The sequence below is a fragment of the Cetorhinus maximus genome, chromosome 1, assembly GCF_964194155.1.
Source record: "Cetorhinus maximus chromosome 1, sCetMax3.hap1.1, whole genome shotgun sequence".
In the NCBI taxonomy this organism is placed as follows: domain Eukaryota; kingdom Metazoa; phylum Chordata; class Chondrichthyes; order Lamniformes; family Cetorhinidae; genus Cetorhinus; species Cetorhinus maximus.
Window position 1 is genome coordinate 101,726,994 of NC_135879.1, and position 18,966 is coordinate 101,745,959.

The window sequence follows — 18,966 nt, forward strand, 5'->3', positions numbered from 1 at the left end:
TCAAAGAGCTAAATTTGTGCTGGTGAGTTGGTGCTGATGTGCAGTCTTGGGAATTGAGGGGAACGGAGTCTCGGGAGACGAGATTGAAACCCTGTGAGTTGGGCCATTGTTGAGGCCGCCTCAGTTAAAACAACGTTTGGAGAGAATTCCAAGGCAAGATCTTCAAAGGTGAAGACTGGAATCTGTCATGAGCGAGAAAGAGTTTTAGTGAGATTCATTGACTCACAGAGTTTATTGATGTCTGGGTGGATTGTTGAGAAATCAGTGGAATCTGTCTTTGTTGCATCTGCCATTTGTTGTGTAGTGTGGTGTGTTTGGCCATAGTTTGCCTGTTAATTCACATGTACCACACATTAACCTGAATGTTAAGAGTATAAGTTGGAAATTGTAAATTGTTTCATCTTTCTGACCTTGTACAGTAAAGATTATTTTTGTTTGTTCAAAACTCATGGAATCTTGTGGCTTTATTCTGAGCAAGTGCCTTGAATCTCAAAATTTGTGCACTTTAAACAAAAGGTTAATGGTCCCTAACCAGATTATAGCAAAAACTTGAGTGTCTGGTCCAGGATCGTTACACAGGTACAAAATACTTGTTCACTATCTCTGCCATTTCTTTGTTTGTCATCATTAATTCCCCAGACTCAGACTCATCCTTTATAAGACAGGATTTACTTCAGCTATTCTCTTCCTTTTTAGATGCTTGTAAAAGCTCTTACTGTAAATTTTTACATTTCTTGCTAGCTTATTCTCATATTCTAATTTCTCCCTCTTTTATTATTTCTGTCATTCTTTGCTGGTTTCTAAATTTTTCCAGTCTTCTGGCTGTAGTTTAAAGGGTTAATAGCTATTATGCTAATAGCTAGAGTGCATCATCAGTGATCTCAGATGATGCCTGATCACATGTACGTGGAACCTGTGGGATGAAGATTCTAATGGAGCTCTGCTAAAGTCTCTGTAAATAGTGAATAAATGTTCACTTGTTGGCAACAGCATGGTTTCCAGCTGTCTTCTGTTGAAGACACCGAGAGCCCGGTTGTGATATTAATACACTAGCCTACCATTAATCTTTGAAGTATTGTATGCCTCTTCATTCAATTTGATACCTTCCTCAGTTAGCCATGGATGTTTATCCATCTCATATATTCTTTTGAGAAAGAAAGATTATCTTTTTTGAAAATTACAAACTATCTCCTTATACGTGTGCCACTGTTTATCTACCATCTTACCTTTTAATCAACTTCCCCAGTCCACTTAAGCCAACTCTGTCTTCACCTGTTTGTAATTGCCTTTATCTAAGTTTCAGACCAAGTTTCTCACTATCAAAATGAATGTGAAATTCTATCATCATATGATCATTTTGCCTAGAGGATCCTTTACTATGAGGTCATTAATTAATCCTGTGTTATTACATATTACCAGGACTAAAATAGTCTGTTCCCTGGTTGGTCCCACAATATATTGTTCTCAGAAACTGCCCTGACTATACTCAATGAACTCATCCTCAGGGCTACATTTGCCAATTTTATTCATAAAGTCATGAAACTATCATATTTTTCACAATATTATTGTGGGATATTGTAAAGTAGGTTCTGTCTGTGGGACTAATTTAATTTAATTAGAGATGGATAGACTGTATGGTTTAAATTATCAAAAGAGGTGTAAAAATGCATTTGAAATGCAAATGAATGAGCTGTGCTAAAGTTAGCAGATAGGATGTGAATGAAATTTTCATTTTAAGACAAGTGGAGAGAGGTTTGGTTTTCAAAGAGATATGATAAGGTTTTTATGACTGACAAGATAAATAGGGCAAAGGCTATTACGTTGATTTTTCCCAAAAGTGTTGACCATAATGATAACATGAAAGGTTTTTATATTATGGGGAAAGTAAATTCCAAAGACATGGTGGAGCAATGGAATTTACAAATCAAAGAAGGATAAGTATATTTAAAGGAGGATTGGAAGGCTATGTGTGGTATCGCCACGTGAGATCTGAAAGACACCGTATGAAACGGTCTTGAGGAAAAGCCTCTAGTCACTTTGCAGAAGTCTGCTGTTCCAGTAACCAAAGTTGTGCTAAAAGCCTTTGGAATTCTACTGGCAAGTGGGTGCTTATGGTAAACTTGCTGGATTATCTGTATAAATTTAAAATCTATTTTGGACTGTTGCCTTAAAGGGGGTGTGTAGTTGGGAGTCTGGTTAAGCAGGAATTTTGGGAATTGTTATAATATTAAGTAACTATGTAAATAATCATGTGTATGGGGAGAATTTTCTCCCCGTCGGAGGGGGGGGTTGTGCGGGGGTGGGCGTGCAGCTGTTCATCGCCCCCAATTGGCTGGGCGCTGCCATTTTATGTGGGCGGGCCAATTAAGGCCCGCCTAGCGTGATGCACGCCCCGAAGCGCTGAGCGCTTCCTGTGCGGGCAGGGTGGGCGGGGCGTTGCCTGAGTCGGGGAGTGCGCTGTTTCGTGCATGCATGTGAAAGAGCACAGAGATCCTTTCATGTATAAAACATCGAATAAAGGTAAAACAAAAATTTAAGGACATGTGCCCTCATGTGAAACTGTCAATTGAGCTGGGACATGTCTATTAATTTTATTTAAAAAAACACGTCAACACGCGTCATTTTACACCTCGGCAAGCGGGCCCTGCCCCCACTCACCAAGCCGAAGATTCTACCCTATGTGTTTTATTCCTTTGTTAATAACTGTCTTAATTTTTTAAATTTCTAAAGGCGTTAGTGGACTGATTACTTCTGAATTCAGTGCCAAACCTCGTAATAAATACAAGTTGCAAAACCATTGTGATAACGTGGCCAAGTTTCTCTTGTAGACTTGGTTAGCCTGACAAATACCACCCTCCATATCATAACAAAATTGGGGGCTCTTTGCAGGATTTTTGAAATTCCTTGATTGGCTTGAAGTTGGTGAATCATAAGGCTACGAGTATGCGAAGAACATTGAACTCAGAAGTTGATGTTGAGGGATTTGAAGTCGTGACACTGCAAGTATAGCTTTAGCCATTGATAAGACTTTTCTGGGAGTAGAAGATATAATCCTGGTTGGTTTACAAAAAGTAACTAAGGCTAAGTTAACAGAATTGCCGGATAAATTGCAGTTAGGATTAACTGCAGGGGCGAAGAAAGCAGATGCAGTTGAGGTAATAGCACAGCATTTGTAATTGGAGGGGATACCTGAAACTGAGTCACAGCTGGAGGCAGTGAGATTTCAGTTACAAATAAAGAAGCTTGAACATGAACAAGCAATGCAAATGAAAAAACTTGAATTAGAGGCAAAGAAAAAGAAAACAGCATTTAAAAGGGAGCAAGCAGAAAGGCAGAAGAGAGAAAGAAAACAGGAAAGGGAATTGGAGAAGTTAGCAATAGAGGAAAGAGAAAAGGAAAGGGAAAGAGAATATGAGCTTAAGAAGGTGGAAGTTAAAAAAGAGATCTCGGATACTGAGGAAGGTTCCGATGTGGAAATAACCACTTTTAACCCAGTGGGGAGTTGTTTAAATTTGTGTAGGCTGTTTCAAAGCTTGAGGAAAGGGATGTAGAGGTGTTCATTATTTTGTTTGGGAAGATAGCTAAGCAGATGAAATGGCCATAAGAAATCTGAACATTGCTTTTACAGTCTAGGTTGGTAGGTAGAGCTCATGAGGTATATGCATCATTGTCAGAAGAAGTATTGGTGGATCATGAGGCAGTATAGAAGGCTATTTTGAGTGCACATGAGTTGGTTCCTGAGCCGAAATTTAGGAATGTAAGGAAACAGCTGGGTCAGACTTGTATTGCGTTAGAGAGTGTAAAACAAAGCAATTTTGACTGGTGGATATAGGCCTTAAAGGTAGAGACAACATATGTTGCTCCCAGAGAAGTAATTATTTTGGAAGAATTTAAAGATTCAATTCCTTCAGTAGTTAGAACTCATGTGGATGAACAGAGGATTAAAATGGCAAGGCATGCAGCAGAGATAGCTGATGATTATGAGTTAGTCCAGAGATCTAAACCTTTTCTTCATCACTCTTTTAAACCTGAGAAGAATAGAATGTGGGAAGGTGAAAGAAAGGCAGGTAGTCAAGGGAAGAGAAGGAGCAGTTGGAAAGTTTCAGGAAGTTTCTCTTCAGACCAAAAAGGAAGGTGCTGAGGGTGGAAGTGACACTTGAAAACTTAGGTGTTTTCATTGTAATAAAGTTGGGCACACAAAGTCAATGTGTTGGAGATTACAGGGAAAACCTATTGCAGTAGTTAGAATGCAGCAAAGTTCTGAAAATAAGAGTACTGTGGGTTCAGAGATCCAGAAGCAGGAAAGACTAGTGGATTGTGTACAGGTGAAGCAGGAAGAATCAGTGATAGGAAAAGAACTGGGAACGTATTCACAATTTACCCAAGGAAGTGCTGAAGGGCAGGTTACAGAAATGTTTAAAGATTTTGTATGTGAAGAGAAGTCTTTTCATGTGTACAGGGTGGAGCAGGCAAAGATATTACATTTTTAAGGGATACAGGTGCTAGTCAATCCTTAAATATTATGGGGTAGTGATATTTGTTGTCCAGAGGGAGTATTGCGAGAAAGAGTGGTAATAAGTGGTATTCATGTAGATGCTAAACCTATTCCATTGTGCAAGGTATATTTAAAAAGTAAGTTGAAAACAGGTGAGGTGATTGTTGGAGTAGTGGAAAAATTGCCCAATGCAGGGGTTCTGTTTATCTTAGGTAATGATATAGCTGGGTCACAGATATTAGTGATGCCTACTGTAGTCAAGCAGCCGGTGGAGATGCATTCAACAGAGGTGTTGCGGAAAAAACACATCCTGGATTGTTTCCAGATTATGTAGTAATGAGATCACAAACTCACAGGTTGAAACAGGAGGAGGAGGAATCTAAAAGACAGGGAAGGGATGCTGATATCCAATTAGCTGGATCTATCTTTGAAAAGATTGTGCAGCAAGAGAAGGTTGAAGAGAATGAGGTAGAAGTGTTTAGTTCAGTTAAATTAAATTTGTAGAGTTATAGCAGAAGGATTTACCAATAAAGAAGTTATATCAGACAATTTATTCTGAAACAGAGGCAGAATGTATTCTAGAATGTTATTACCTTAAAGGTAATGTATTATGAGGAAGTGGAGGATGTCTCATGTTCCAGTAGATGAGAAAGGGGAGAAATGGTCATCTTTCTGGGTTATCTGTATAATTTTAAATCTACTTTGGATTGTAGCCTGAAAAGGGGTGTGTAGCTGAGAGTCTGGTTAAGCAAGAATTTTGAGAATTGTTATAATATTAAGTAACTGTATAACTATAATCTTGTGAATGTGCTTTTTTTGTGAATAACTTTTAATTTAATTTTTAAAAGATGTAAAGGTGTTAGTAGACTCATTACTTCTGAATTCAGCACACACACCTCATAATAAATGCAAATTGCAAAACTGTTGTGATAGTGTGGCCAAGTTTCCCTTGTGGATGTGGTCAGCCTGGCAAATACCACCCGCCGTATCATAAAGTCTATGAAGATTAAAATTGCCCACAATTATTGCAATACCTTTCTTATATGCCCCCATCATTTCTTAATTTATGCGTTATCCTACAATGTAACTACTGTTAGGGGGCCTATAAACTACTCCCACCAGTGACTTCTTTCCTGTGGTATTTTTTACCTTCTGCCAAGCTGATTCTACATCTTGATCTTGCAGGCCAAGATCATTTCTCATTACTTTACTGATCTCATCCTTTATTAACAGAGCTACCCCATCTCCTTTACCTTTCTTCCTATCTAGTTGAAATATCAAAAACCTTTGAATATTCAGTTTCCAGGCTTGGTCAACTTGCAACTATGTCTCTGTATTTGGCTACAATATCATATACATTTATTTCTATTTTTGCTATGAATTAACCTATCTTGTTAAGATAAAGAGCCTTTAATTTTGTACTTTTTCCATTTTATCCTACTCTAACCCTATTGGCTAGTACTCACGTGCTTGTATGCTCTGTTACTTCCTGTTATACTCTGGTTATCATTATCCATAGCACCACCCTGCACTATTGCCTTGTCCTTTCTCTTTAACTTTCTAAATTTCTCCTCACCTGAATCCTGCTCACCCACACTAGTTTCAAGTCCTCTCTACAGCCCTAGGTATTTAATTTGCCAGTACACTGGTCGCAGTGCAGGTCAGGTGAAGCCCACCAAAATGGAACAGCTCCGTCTTTCTCCAGTACTGGTGCCAGTGCCCCATTAATTGAATCAATTTCTATCACACCAATCTTTTGAGTATGCATTCAAATCTCTGAACCTATTTACCCTATGCCAATTTGCTCCCGGCTCTTTGTGGTTCTGCTTTTTAAATTAGCCCCTAGCTGTTCATGCTCCCTTAGAAAAACCTCTTAATAGAAAAACCTCTTCTTTCTTAATCCTATCTATGTCATTGCTACCGACGTGGACTATGACACTGAATCCTTCTCCTCCCCCTCCAAATTCCTCACCAGCAATTTAAAAGAAAAGTATGATTCCACGGAAAGCCTGAAATAAAAACAGAAAGTGTTAGAAATACCAGGTAGTACTCTGCTCCTCTACTGCATTTAAAATCTTAATTTTTCTAAAATATCCTTTCCTTATTCTCCATTCCAAAATGTATTACTTCACATCTTCAGTATCTGTCACGTAGCTACCTATTCTAGTAATCCTTCTGTCTTTCTACAGGCTTTCATGATACTCATCCCGATTTGGCATACCTTCTCCCTTCCCGCAATTTAGATAGAGTAGATATGCAGAAACTCTTTCTACTTACAGGAGAGTCAGCAAACACATGACACTGATTTAAAATAATTGTCAAAAAGTCCAGGAAATGGAGAATTATTTTTATGCAGCGAGTTATGACCTGCAATGCATATCCTGAAAGGGTGTTAGAGAAAAAATCAGTAGTACATTTCAAAAGGGAATTGGAAAAATATACTTGAAAAGAAAAAAATGCTATTGTGAATTTGCAGGTGAGTGGGATAATTGGATTGCTCTTTCAAAGGGCCAATAGAAGGATGATGGGCCTGTCCTGTGCTGTACAAATTCGATGAATTTAGTGTCATCAGCAAATTTCAATATTGATCCATCAATTCCTAAGTGCAGATCCCTTATGTTCCATCTAGAATACTACTCACTACACCTTTACCTCAAAACTTCCTTTTATCCCTATTTTTTGCTTTCTGCCTTTCAGCCATTTCTGTACCCAAATGGTCCCTATGGCAAATCCACTTCAATATACCAGGCTCTTTTTATTTTTCAGGATGACATGCATGAAAATAAATTAGAATCAGAAAAGACTGGCTGGGATACAAATTCATCTTGGGTAGCAGCGTAAAACAGGCAGCAGTGAATCAACAGTCCATTTTGCACACTGACAATGTTATTTTCCATTAAATTCATACATGATCAGCATCCCATAATGGTGGTGAATATAGAGTGCCCACCTGGTGTTGACAAATGAATACTCCCATTGTATCTTCCATGTCTCATTTATGCATTCTCCCAAAATGGTTGTTCTGTCTTCCTAAACAAATACCATAGTTACAGCACCAACATTTGAAATACAGCCAGTGCTCATAAAAGTCTGCTGGAAATTATTTACCAAGCCTTTACCTGTTCGACAAGACATGCTTTATGCCTCCTTTAATGGTTATGCAGTCCTCCAATTCTGCTCTCTTGTGCATCCCCAATTTTAGTCATTCCACCATTAGTAGCAGAATTTCAATTGCCTAGGCCCTAAGCTCTGAAATTATTCCTTCCTTTAACACTCCACTTCTCACTCTTCCTTTAAGATGCTCCTTGAATCCTACCTTTTTGACCAAGCTTTTCATCATTTGTCCTAATATCTTCTTATGTAGCTTGTTGTCAAAGTTTGTTTGTTTACACTTTGGTGAATAGTCATAGGATGCTTTGCTACATCGGATGTGCTGTATAAATGCAAATTGTTGTTGTTTGGCCAGCTAGGCCAAAATGCCAGCTCAGTACAACTGGCCACTGCAGGGATTGAATCAGCCATTTTGGCATTGTTAACTCATGCTCTAACTGATGTTACCAATTAACCTGATTGTTATGAAAGCCATATTGTAAAGCTCACAGTACATAGAAGCTGTACTTTATTAACTATATGACTTGATTTCAGCACATAGAGCAACCTAAGGGAGGTGTCAGCTGTGGCTCAGTTCATAGCACCCTTGCCTTTGAATCAGATCATTGTGGGTTCATGTCCCACTCCCAGAAACCAAGAACTGTGATTGTACTCAAAAGAGTTGCAATCTGTGACTGTTGATAACTCGATAGAGCAACCTAAGCTACTGATTCCACCAATTTAAATGGGGTCATGTGCAGGTCACATAATTATCCCCACCCAATGGGTGACACATCACAGCATTGCATGGCAGGGCATGTGGAGGTTACAAATTGCAAGTAGTTAGGCAGTGTCAAGCCCCCAATCCCCCATTTAAGGCAAAAAAACCAGCAATGTTTGGGGCTGTCAAGGGCTCACTCCTGGCCTGTATACATCTAACTATATTTGTTCAACACAATGTCAGAGTATGATGGTACCAAACGAATTAAAATTTTCAAGTCAGAAGACAAATCCTTTCAGTCCATTTAATTTCATTCTTTGATAATATCAACCCAACCAGCTTGCCTAGATGAATGCAGCTCCAACAACACTCAAGAAACTCAATACCATGCAGGACAAAGCAGCTGACATGATTGGCACCTTGTCCAGCACCTTAAACATTCACTCCCTCCACTATCACACATAGTGATAGCAGTGTATTATATCCAAGATGCACTGCAACAACTTGCTAAACTTTCTCTGAAAGCCCCTTCCAAATGAATGACCTCTACCACCTAGGAAGGACAAGGGCAGCAGATGCATGGGAAAAACACCACCTGCAAGTTCCCCTTCAACCCACACGTTATCCTGAGTTGTAACTATATCTCTGTTCCTTCATTGGCACTGGGTCAAAATCCTGAAACCCCCTTCCTAACACTGTGGGTGTACCTACACAATATGGACTACAGCAGTTCAAGAAGGCAGTTCATCCACAACTTCTCAAGGGAAATTAGGTATGGGCAACAAAAACTGGCCTTGTCAGCAACATTCACACCCCATGAATGTATTTTTTAAAAACTTCCCATCAGAAGCTTGCTATTTACTTGTTTCTTAACTTAGAGCAATGCCTTAGCCTCTTCTATATAAATACACACTTCCTGATAGCTGTCCTTCACAACTCTGTGCCCTCATCCTGTTACATAGAAAGATTTATGGCACAGAAGGAGGGGCCTCAACCCACCGTGTCCATGCCAGCCAAAAGAGAACTAACTAGCCTAATCTCACCTTCAGCTCTTGGTGCCTAGCTCTGTGCTTTACGGCACCTCAAGTGTTTTTTTAAATGCAATAAGGGTTTTTACCTCCACCACCCATTCAGGCAGTGACTTTCAGACCCTCTCTGTCCTCCGGATGAAAAAAATCATTACTCAACTCCATTCTAATCCTTGTTACAAATGCAGAACTTTACAAGATGGTTGTGTTTTAAAATGTTGCCTTTAACTTAAGGTGGAATAGAATGCCCTGGATGGGGGGAGGGTGGTCATACTAAACCTCTGTGCAGAGAAAGGCCAATGTGATCTGGTTGTTATGAGGAAAGAAACCCAAACCAAAATCTATTGAAAATCAAGTGACAGTTTTCACACCTTGACACAGAAAATGAACAGCTGCTTTTTGAAGAGAGACAGAGGCAGAGGGACAGAGAGAGAGACAATGCAGCTATTGCTGTGAAGAGCAGGAAAAAGACTGTTTTTCTGTTAACAGCCAAGCAGGATGCTGGTGAGAGTTGGTCCTTTGTTCGAAAAGAAGATGGAACAGATGGGACTTTGAGATTTAAGGAACAAAGAATCACCAAGGTGGGCCTTGCAGGTGGATGTTAGTTCTGGAATACTCAGGCTGAGTGAAATTATTTTGAAGGGGCGCTGAAAGATTTGACGTGGCATGGCAGGGAAAAGTGAGCCTGCTAGAAAGCTGTGCATAACTTGGAACTTGACCTTGTAATATTATTTATCTGCTAGGAGTGCGGTGCACAGTGGAAGGTGTGGTAAGATTTATCTCAGTTACATTAGTTAGTTAATGTGAAAATACCTTTTCTTCAGTTCAATATATTAGTTTTCTGTTAAGTAGTGTTTGATTTATGTTGATTTTATATTGTTTGTTACAGTTGTGGTGGAACAGAATGTAACACTATATATTTTTATAAAATATATCCTCATGGCTATTTCTTAATTTTAAACTGGACCTTTCAGCTGACAAACTATTAAGATGGTTGACCCAGTGTCTGTGAGTTATTGTCTGTGACTCAGCAAAACAAAAGAAACCATGTCGCAGCATCAGAAATGTCACACCTCGTTATTTCTGAGGAGCTAACAGATCACCTGGGGACTGCAAAGCCCAACTTCAAAGAGACCTATGTGAAAGCCATTTGCATTCGATAGACCAGGCTTGCCAGTGGAGTCAGAGAGTCTACTAAGACAATGGCCTCTCAAACATTCCTTTTAGCCCATAATGGTGGGGATGTTAGCAATCCTTAAATCCAAGCCGAATTCTGGACATTTGATAAATATCCTTTGTTGAAGACCTTGTGGAGAAATAGGTCACATGACCTAAGATTCTGGCTTGTTGAACAAGTTAATACTGCCTTCCTGAGCTGCAAAACAGTCTGCTGCTTTAACATATGACTAGCAGGCCGCACAGAAGGAGCTCTGGCCAGGCAGGACAACTGGCCCCATCTACCCTGCCTCTGCTGAAAGTTCTGTACCATTGCCTACAAACTGATTAATCTCTACATGCCTATCTCATTTAGTGAAGTCAACACCATCAGAAAAGTGAATCTTACACCACCGGTTTTCAGCCCACTGACCTCCATGAAGGAATTCCTCATGGCACCTTGATTCTGGGCTCTGGGCCTCCTGAACCAATATTTATTTTTTCTGTGGTCTCTGTACTGTAAAACCTTCTTTTCTCTATCCCTCAATTTACTGTATGTGTGTGGAGGCAGGCATTGCAGACCCTCTTTTTTTATAGTTTTTGAATGTGTGCAATAAACTAACCTTTTGAATTCATCCTACCTCAAGTTTGCTGTGGGGTTCTTAGTAGGAATTGGATCACACAAAAACTGAGGGGTTGGGAAAATGCCACCGTTTATTAAAAAGGAACAAATGAAAACACCTTTCTGTTTACAGATGGCTGGTGAGAGGAAAAGTTAGTGCTGTTTAAACAGATCCCCCCTCCTGTCCGTAATACAGTAAGAGTCTTAAAATGTGAAATCTTGTCCTTTGGTTATTTCCATTAGTCATTTGGGAAACTCATCTCTTTATAAAAGTTTTTTTGTCTCTAAGGGGATTGTAACAACCTTCTACCAATTACTTTAAATGTATATGCACTGGTTTTTGACCTCACTGGTCCTTCATATCCACTCTAACTGGGCCCCTTAATTTTATACACCTCAGTTAAATCTGTTCTCAGCCTCTTACATTCAAAAGAAAACAGCCCCAACCTATCCAACCTTTTGTCATAGCTAAAATTCTCCATTTCAGGCAATATCCTCATAAATCTCCCCTGTACCCTCCCTTGTGTGATCATATCATTCCTGTAATGCAGTTACCAGAACTATATGAAGCACTCTAGTTGCAACCTAACTAGTCTTTTATACAGTTCTAGCATACCAATTTGCTCTTATACTTTAGACTTCAGTCATTAAGGGAAAGTGTTCTGTATGCCTTCTTGACCTTCTTATCTACCAGTCCTACTACCTTCAGGGATGTGTGGTCCTGCACTTCAAGATTTCTCTATTCCTCTACACTTCTCAGGATCCTACCATTTATTGTGCATTCCCTAACCTTGTTTGTCCTCCACAAATGCATTGTCTCACAATTCTCAGGGCTGAATTCCATTTGCCACTTTTCTGCCCACCTGACAGTCAATTCATATCTTCCTGCAGTCTACAAGGATGCTAAACACTTCGATATTTTCTCCCTCACTATGTTTATCCCATCCAACATTTCATACTCTCCCTCTTTAACTACTTTGTTTCCTTCTTTTGTGAAAATATTTTTTCTTATTTTTTACGGGATGTGGGCATCGCAGGCAAGGCCAGCATTTATCGCCATCCCTACTTACCCTTAAGAAGGTGGTAGTGAGCTATCTTCTTGAATTGTTGCAGTCCATGTGATGTAGGTATACCCAGTGTTGTTAGGGAGTTTCAGGATTTTGACCCAGCGACAGTGAAGGAATGGTGATATATTTCCAAGTCAGGATTGTGAGTGGCTTGGAGGGAATTTCTAGGTGGTGGTGTTCCCATATATCTACTGCCCTTGTCCTTCTTGCTGATAGAGGTCGTGGGTTTGGAAGATGCTGTCAAAGGAGCCTTGGTGAGTTGCAGCAGTGCATCTTGTAAGTGGTACACAGTGCTGCCACTTTGTGTCAGTGGTGGAGGGTGTGGATGGGGTGCCAATCAAGCGAGCTGTTTTGTCCTGGATGGTGCTGTGCTTCTTGAGTGTTGGAGCTGCACTCATCCAGGGAAGTGTAGAGTATTCCATCACACTCCTGACTAGTGCCTTGTAGATGGTGGACAGGCTTTGGGGAGTCAGGAGGTGAGTCACTCTCTGCAGAATTCCCAGCCTCTGACCTGCTCTTGTTGTATTTATATGGCTAGTCCAGTTCAGTTTCTGATCAATGGTAATCCCCATGGTGTTGATAGTGGGGAATTCAGCGATGGTAATACCATTAAATGTCAAGAGGAGTTGGTTGGATTCTCTTTTCTTGGAGATAGTCATTGTTTGGCATTTGTGTGACAGCAATGTTACTTGTCACTTATCAGCACAAGCCTGAATATTGTCCAGGTCTTAATGCATATGGGCAGGGACTGCTTCAGCATCTGAGGAGTCACAAATGATTGTGCAATCACCAGCAAACATCCCACTTCTGACCTTATGATGGGGTGAAGCTCATTGATGAAGCAGCTGAAGATGGTTGGGCCCTGAGGAACTCCTGTAATGATGTCCTGGGACCAAGATGATTGACCTCCAACAACCACAATCACCTTCCTTTGTGCTAGGTATGACTCCAACCAATGGAGAGCTTTCCCCCGATTCCCATTGACTCCAGTTTTGCTACGGCTCCTTAATGCTACACTCGGTCAAATGCTGCCTTGATGTCAAGGGCAGTCACTCTCACCTCAGCTCTTGAGTTCAACTCCTTTGTCCATGTTTGGACCAAGGCTGTAATGAGGCCAGGAGCTAAGTGGCCCTGGCAGAACCCAAAATGAGAATCAGTGAGCAGGTTATTGCTGAGTAAGTGCTGCTTGATAGCAATATCGATGACCCCTTTTATCTTTTTAGTGATGATCAAGAATAGACTGATGGGGCAATAATAGGCTGGGTTGGATTTGTCCTGCTTTTTGTGTACAGGGCATACCTGAGCAATTTTCCACATAGCTGGGTAGATGCCAGTGTTGTAGCTGTACTGGAACAGCTTGGCAAGGGGGGGCAACTAACTCTGGAGCACAAGTCTTCAGTATTATTCCTGGAATGTTGTCAGGGTCCATATTTTTGCAGTATCCAGTGCCTTCAGCTGTTTCTTGATATCACGGGGAGTGAATCTAATTGGCTGAAGACTGGCATCTGTGATGCTGGGGATTCCATGAGGAGGGTGAGATGGATCATCCGCTCGGCACTTTTGGCTGAAGATTGTTGCAAATGCTTCAGCCTTGACTTTTGCACTGATGTTCTGGGCTCCCCCATCATTGAGGATGGGGATATTTATGGAGCTTTCTCTTCCAGTGTGTTGTTTAATTGTCCACCACCATTCACTACTGGATGTGAATAGACCTGGATAGGGGGAGGCGATGGTGTAGTGGTATTGTCACTGGACTAATAATCCAGAGACCCAGGGTACTGCTCTGGGGACCTGGGTTCAAATTCCACCACGGCAGATGTGGAATTTGAATTCAATATTAAAAAAAGCTGGAATTAAAAGTTCAATGATGACCATGAAACCATTGTCGATTGTTGTAAAAACCCATCTGGAAATCTGTCGTCCTTACCTGGTCTGGCCTACGTGTGACTCCAGACCCCACAGCAATGTGGCTGACTCTTAATGCCCTCTGAAATGGCCTAGCAAGCCACTCAGTTGGAACAAACCGCTACAAAGACACAAAAAAGGAATGAAACCGGACGGACCACCCGACATCGACCTAGGTACCGGAAACAACAATGGCAATCGCAGCCCTGCAAAATCCTCCTTACAGCTGTGGGCTAGCGCCAAAATTGGGAGAGCTGTCTCACAGACTAGTCAAGCTAGTCTCACAGACTATTCATCCTCACAGAATCTACCTCACAGAAATATACCTCATCGCCAAGACAGACCCAGAAAGCACTGTGGTATAAAGTTGGGAGGGAGTTGCCATGGGAATCCTCAACATCAACTCCGGATCCCGTGAAGTCTCATTGTATCAGGTCACACATGGGCAAGGAAACCTCCTGCTGATTACCACCTACAGCTCTCCCTCAGTTGCTGAATCAGTACTCCTCCATCAGTGCTCCATCACTTGGAGGAAGCACTGAGGGTGGAAAGGGCGCAGAATGTACTCTGGTTTGGGGACTTCAATGTCCATCACCAAGGGTAGCTCGGTAGCACCATTGCTGGCTAAGTCCTAAATGACATAGCTGCTAGACCAGGTCTGTGGCAGGTGGTGAGGGGACCAACAAGAGGGAAAAACATACTTGATCTTATCCTCACCAACCTGCCTGCCACAGACGCATCTGTCTATGACAGTATTGGTAGGAGTGACCACCGCACAGTCATTGTGCCTTCCTGCCTTCACATTGAGGATACCCTCCATTGTGTTGTGTAGCACTGCCACTGTGCTAAACGGGATAGATTTCAAACAGATCTAGCAACTCCAGACTGGGCATCCATGAGGTGCTGTGGACCATCAGCAGCAGCAGAATTCTACTTGAACACAATCTGTAACCTCAGCCTGGCATATCCCTCACTCTACCATTACCACCAAGCCAGGAGATCAACCCTGGTTCAGAGAAGAATGCAGGAGGGCATGCCAGGAGTAGCACCAGGCATACCTAAAAATGAGGTGTCAACCTGGTGAAGCTATAGCACAGGACCACTGGTATGCCAAACAGCATAAGCAGCAAGTGATAGACAGAGCTTAGTGATCCCGCAACCAACGGCTCAAATCTAAACTCTGCAGTCCTGCCACATCCAGTCGTGAATGGTGGTGGACAATTAGACAACTCACTGATGGAGGAGCCCAGCACAGCAGTGCAAAAGATAAGGCTGAAGCATTCGCAACAATCTTCAGTCAGAAGTGCCGAGTGGGTGATCCATCTCGGCCTCCTCTGGAGGTCCCCACTGCCATAGATGCCAGTCTTCAGCAAATTTGATTCACTAAACGTGATATCAAGAAACGGCTGAAGGCACTGGATACTGCAAAGGCTATGGGCCCTGACAATATTCTGGCAATAGCACTGAAGACTTGTGCTCCAGAACTTGCCACGCCTTTAGCCAAGCTGTTCCAGTACAGCTACAACACTGGCATCTACCTGGCTATATGAAAAATTGCCCAGGTATGTCCTGTACACAAAAAGCAGGACAAATCCAACCTGGCCAATTACCGCCCCATCAGACTACCTGCGATCATCAGTAAAGTAGTGGAAGGGGTCATCAATAGTGCTATCAAGCGGCACTTGATTAGCAATAACCTGCTCATTGATGCTCAGTTTGGGTTCCGCCAGGGCCACTCAGCTTCTGACCTCAATACAGCCTTGGTTCAAACATGGACAAAAGAGCTGAACTCCTGGAGCTGGACTCCTGAGGTGAGGTGAGAGTGACTGCCCTTGTCTTCAAGGGAGCATTTGACCGAGTGTGGCATCAAGGAGCCCTAGCAAAACTGGAGTAAATGGGAATCAGGAGGAAAACTCTCCGCCGGTTGGAGTCATACCTAGCACAAAGGAAGATGGTTGTGGTTGCTGGTCAGTCATTTCAGCTCCAGGACATTACTGCAGGAGTCCCTCAGGGTAGTGCCCTAGGCCCAACCATCTTCAGCTGCTTCATCAATGACCTTCCTTCCATCATAAGGTCAGAAGGGGGGATGTTTGCTGACGATTGCACAATGTTCAGCACCATTCACAACTCCTCAGATACTGAAGCAGTCCATGTCAAAATGCAGCAAGACCTGAACAATATCCAGGCTTGGGCTGACAAGTGGCAAGTAACACTTGCGCCACACAAGTGTCAGGCAATGACCATCTCCAACAAGAGAGAATCCAATCATTGCCCCTTGATGTTCAATGGCATTGAATCCTCCACTAACAACATCCTGGGAGTTATCATTGACCAGAAACTGAACTGGAGTAGCCATATAAATACTATGGCTACAAGAGCAAGTCAGAGGCTAGGAATCATGTGACGAGTAACCCACCTCCTGACTCCCCAAAGCCTGTCCACCATCTACAAGGCATAAGTCAGGAATGTGATGGAATACACCCCACTTTCCTGGATGAGTGCAGCTCCTACAACATTGAAGAAGCTGGACACCATCCAGAACAAAGCAGCCTGCTTGGTTGGCACCACATCCACAAACATTCACTCCGTCCACCACCGACGCACAGTAGCAGCAGTGTGTACCATCTACAAGATGCACTGCAGGAATTCACCAAGGCTCCTTAGACAGCACCTTCCAAACCCACAACCACTGCCATCTAGAAGGACAAGGGCAGCAGATAAATGGGACACCGCCACCTGGAAATTCCCCTCCAAGTCACTCACCATCCTGGCTTGGAAATATATCACCGTTCCTTTGCTGTTGCTGGGTCAAAATCCTGGAGCTCCCTTCCTAACAGCACTGTGGGTGTACCTACACCACATGGACTGCAGCAGTTCAAGAAGGCAGCTCACCACCACCTTCTCAATGGCAACTAGGGATGGGCAATAAATGCTGGTCCAGCCAGCAAAGCCCACATCCCATGAATGAATAATAAAGAAAATGTGATTTATGTGACTGCAGGGCTTAGATCTGATCCATTGGCTGTGGGTTAGTTCAGCTCTTTCTATTGCATGCTGCTTTTGCTGTTTGGCATGCAAGTAGTCCTGTGTTGTAGCTTCACCAGGTTGAAGCTCATTTTTAGTTATATCTGGTGCTGCTCCTGGCATGCTCTGCTGCACTCTTGATTGAGTTAGGATTGACCCATGGCTTGATAGTAATGGTAGAGTGGGGGATATTCCGAGCCTTGAGGTTACAGATTGCGACTGTATACAATTCTGCTGCTGTTGGTGGCCCACAGTGCCTCATGGATGCCCAGTTTTGAGTTGCTAGATCGGTTCGAAATCTATCCCATTTAGCACGGTGGTAGTGTCACACAACACAATGGAGCATATTCTCAATGTGAAGACTGGATTTTGTCTCCACAAGGATTGTGCAGTGGTCACTCCTATCAATACTGTCATGGACAGGTGCATCTGCAACAGGTTGATTGGTGAGGACAAGGTCAAGTATGTTTCTCCCTCTTGTTTGGTTCCCTCACCACCCACCGCAGACCTAGTCTAGCAGCTATGTCCTTTAGGACTTGGTGAGCTCAGTCAGTAGTGGTACTCCTGAGCCACTCTTGGTGGACATTGAAGTCCCCCACCCAGAGTACATTCTGTGCTCTTGCTACCCTCAGTGCTTCCTGCAAGTGTTGTTCAGCAGAGAGGAGTGGTGATTCATCTGAGGAGGGTGGCTGGTGGTTATCAGAAGGAAGTTCCTTGCCTATGTTTGACCTGATGCCATGAGACTTCATGGGGTCCAGAGTAATGTTGAGAGCTCCCAGGGCAACTCCCTCCTGACTCTATACCACTGTGCTGCCACCTCTACTGGTGATGGTGGTGTCTGGGACATGATCTGTCAGTATGACAATGTCAGGCTGTTGCTTGACTAGTCTGTGGGACAACTCTCCAAATTTTGGCACAAGGCCCCAGATATTAGTAAGGAGGATTTTGCAGGCCTGGGTTTGCCCTTGTTGTTTCTGGTGCCTAGGTGATCTGTCCTCTTTCATTCCTTTTTGTAGGCTTTGTATCAGTTTTGCACAACTGAGTGGCTTTCTGGGCCATTTTAGAGGGTGGTTAAGAGTCAGCCACATTGCCGTGGGTCTGGAGTCACATGTAGGCCAGACCAGGTAAGGATGGTAGTTTTCCTTCCATTAGGGACATTAGTGAACCAAATGGCTTTTTATGACAATCATTTTGTGGTCACTATTACTGATTTATAATTCCAGATTTTATTAATTAAATTCTACCAGCTGCCATGGTGGGATTTAAACCCTTTTCCCCAGATCATTAGCCGGGGCCTCTTGATTACTAGTCCAGTGACATTACCACAATGCCACCGCCTCCCCAAATGAAAAGTATTCATTAAGAATCATGCCCTTGTCTTCCACCTCCACTCTGAAGTCACATTTTTGGTCTCGAATTGCCCCTACTCTTTCCTTAATTAGCCTATTGCTCTTAATGTATTTGTAAAACATTTTAGTTTTTCTTGATGTTACTTGCCAATATCTTGTTTCGTGTTCTCTCTTTGTTTTCCTAATTTCCTTTTTAAAATTCATCCTGCACTTTCTATACTCCACTAGGTTTTCTGCAGAACTGAGCTTTGGCATCTGACATAAGCTTTCACTTTTTGCCTGATCCTACTCTGTATGCTGTTGAAATCAAGAGGAGTCCAGATTTGGGAGTCACACCCTTCTCTTTGTAACTCTTCTTTATCTCCTCCTTGAATACCTCCCACTACACTGACACTGATTTACCTTAAAGTAGCTTCCAGTTCACTTTAGTCAAATGAGATCTCATGTTGCTCTGAATGGAAATAAGGGAAGCCTGTATTTTAATGTTCTAAATACAGCTAAATCAGAAAG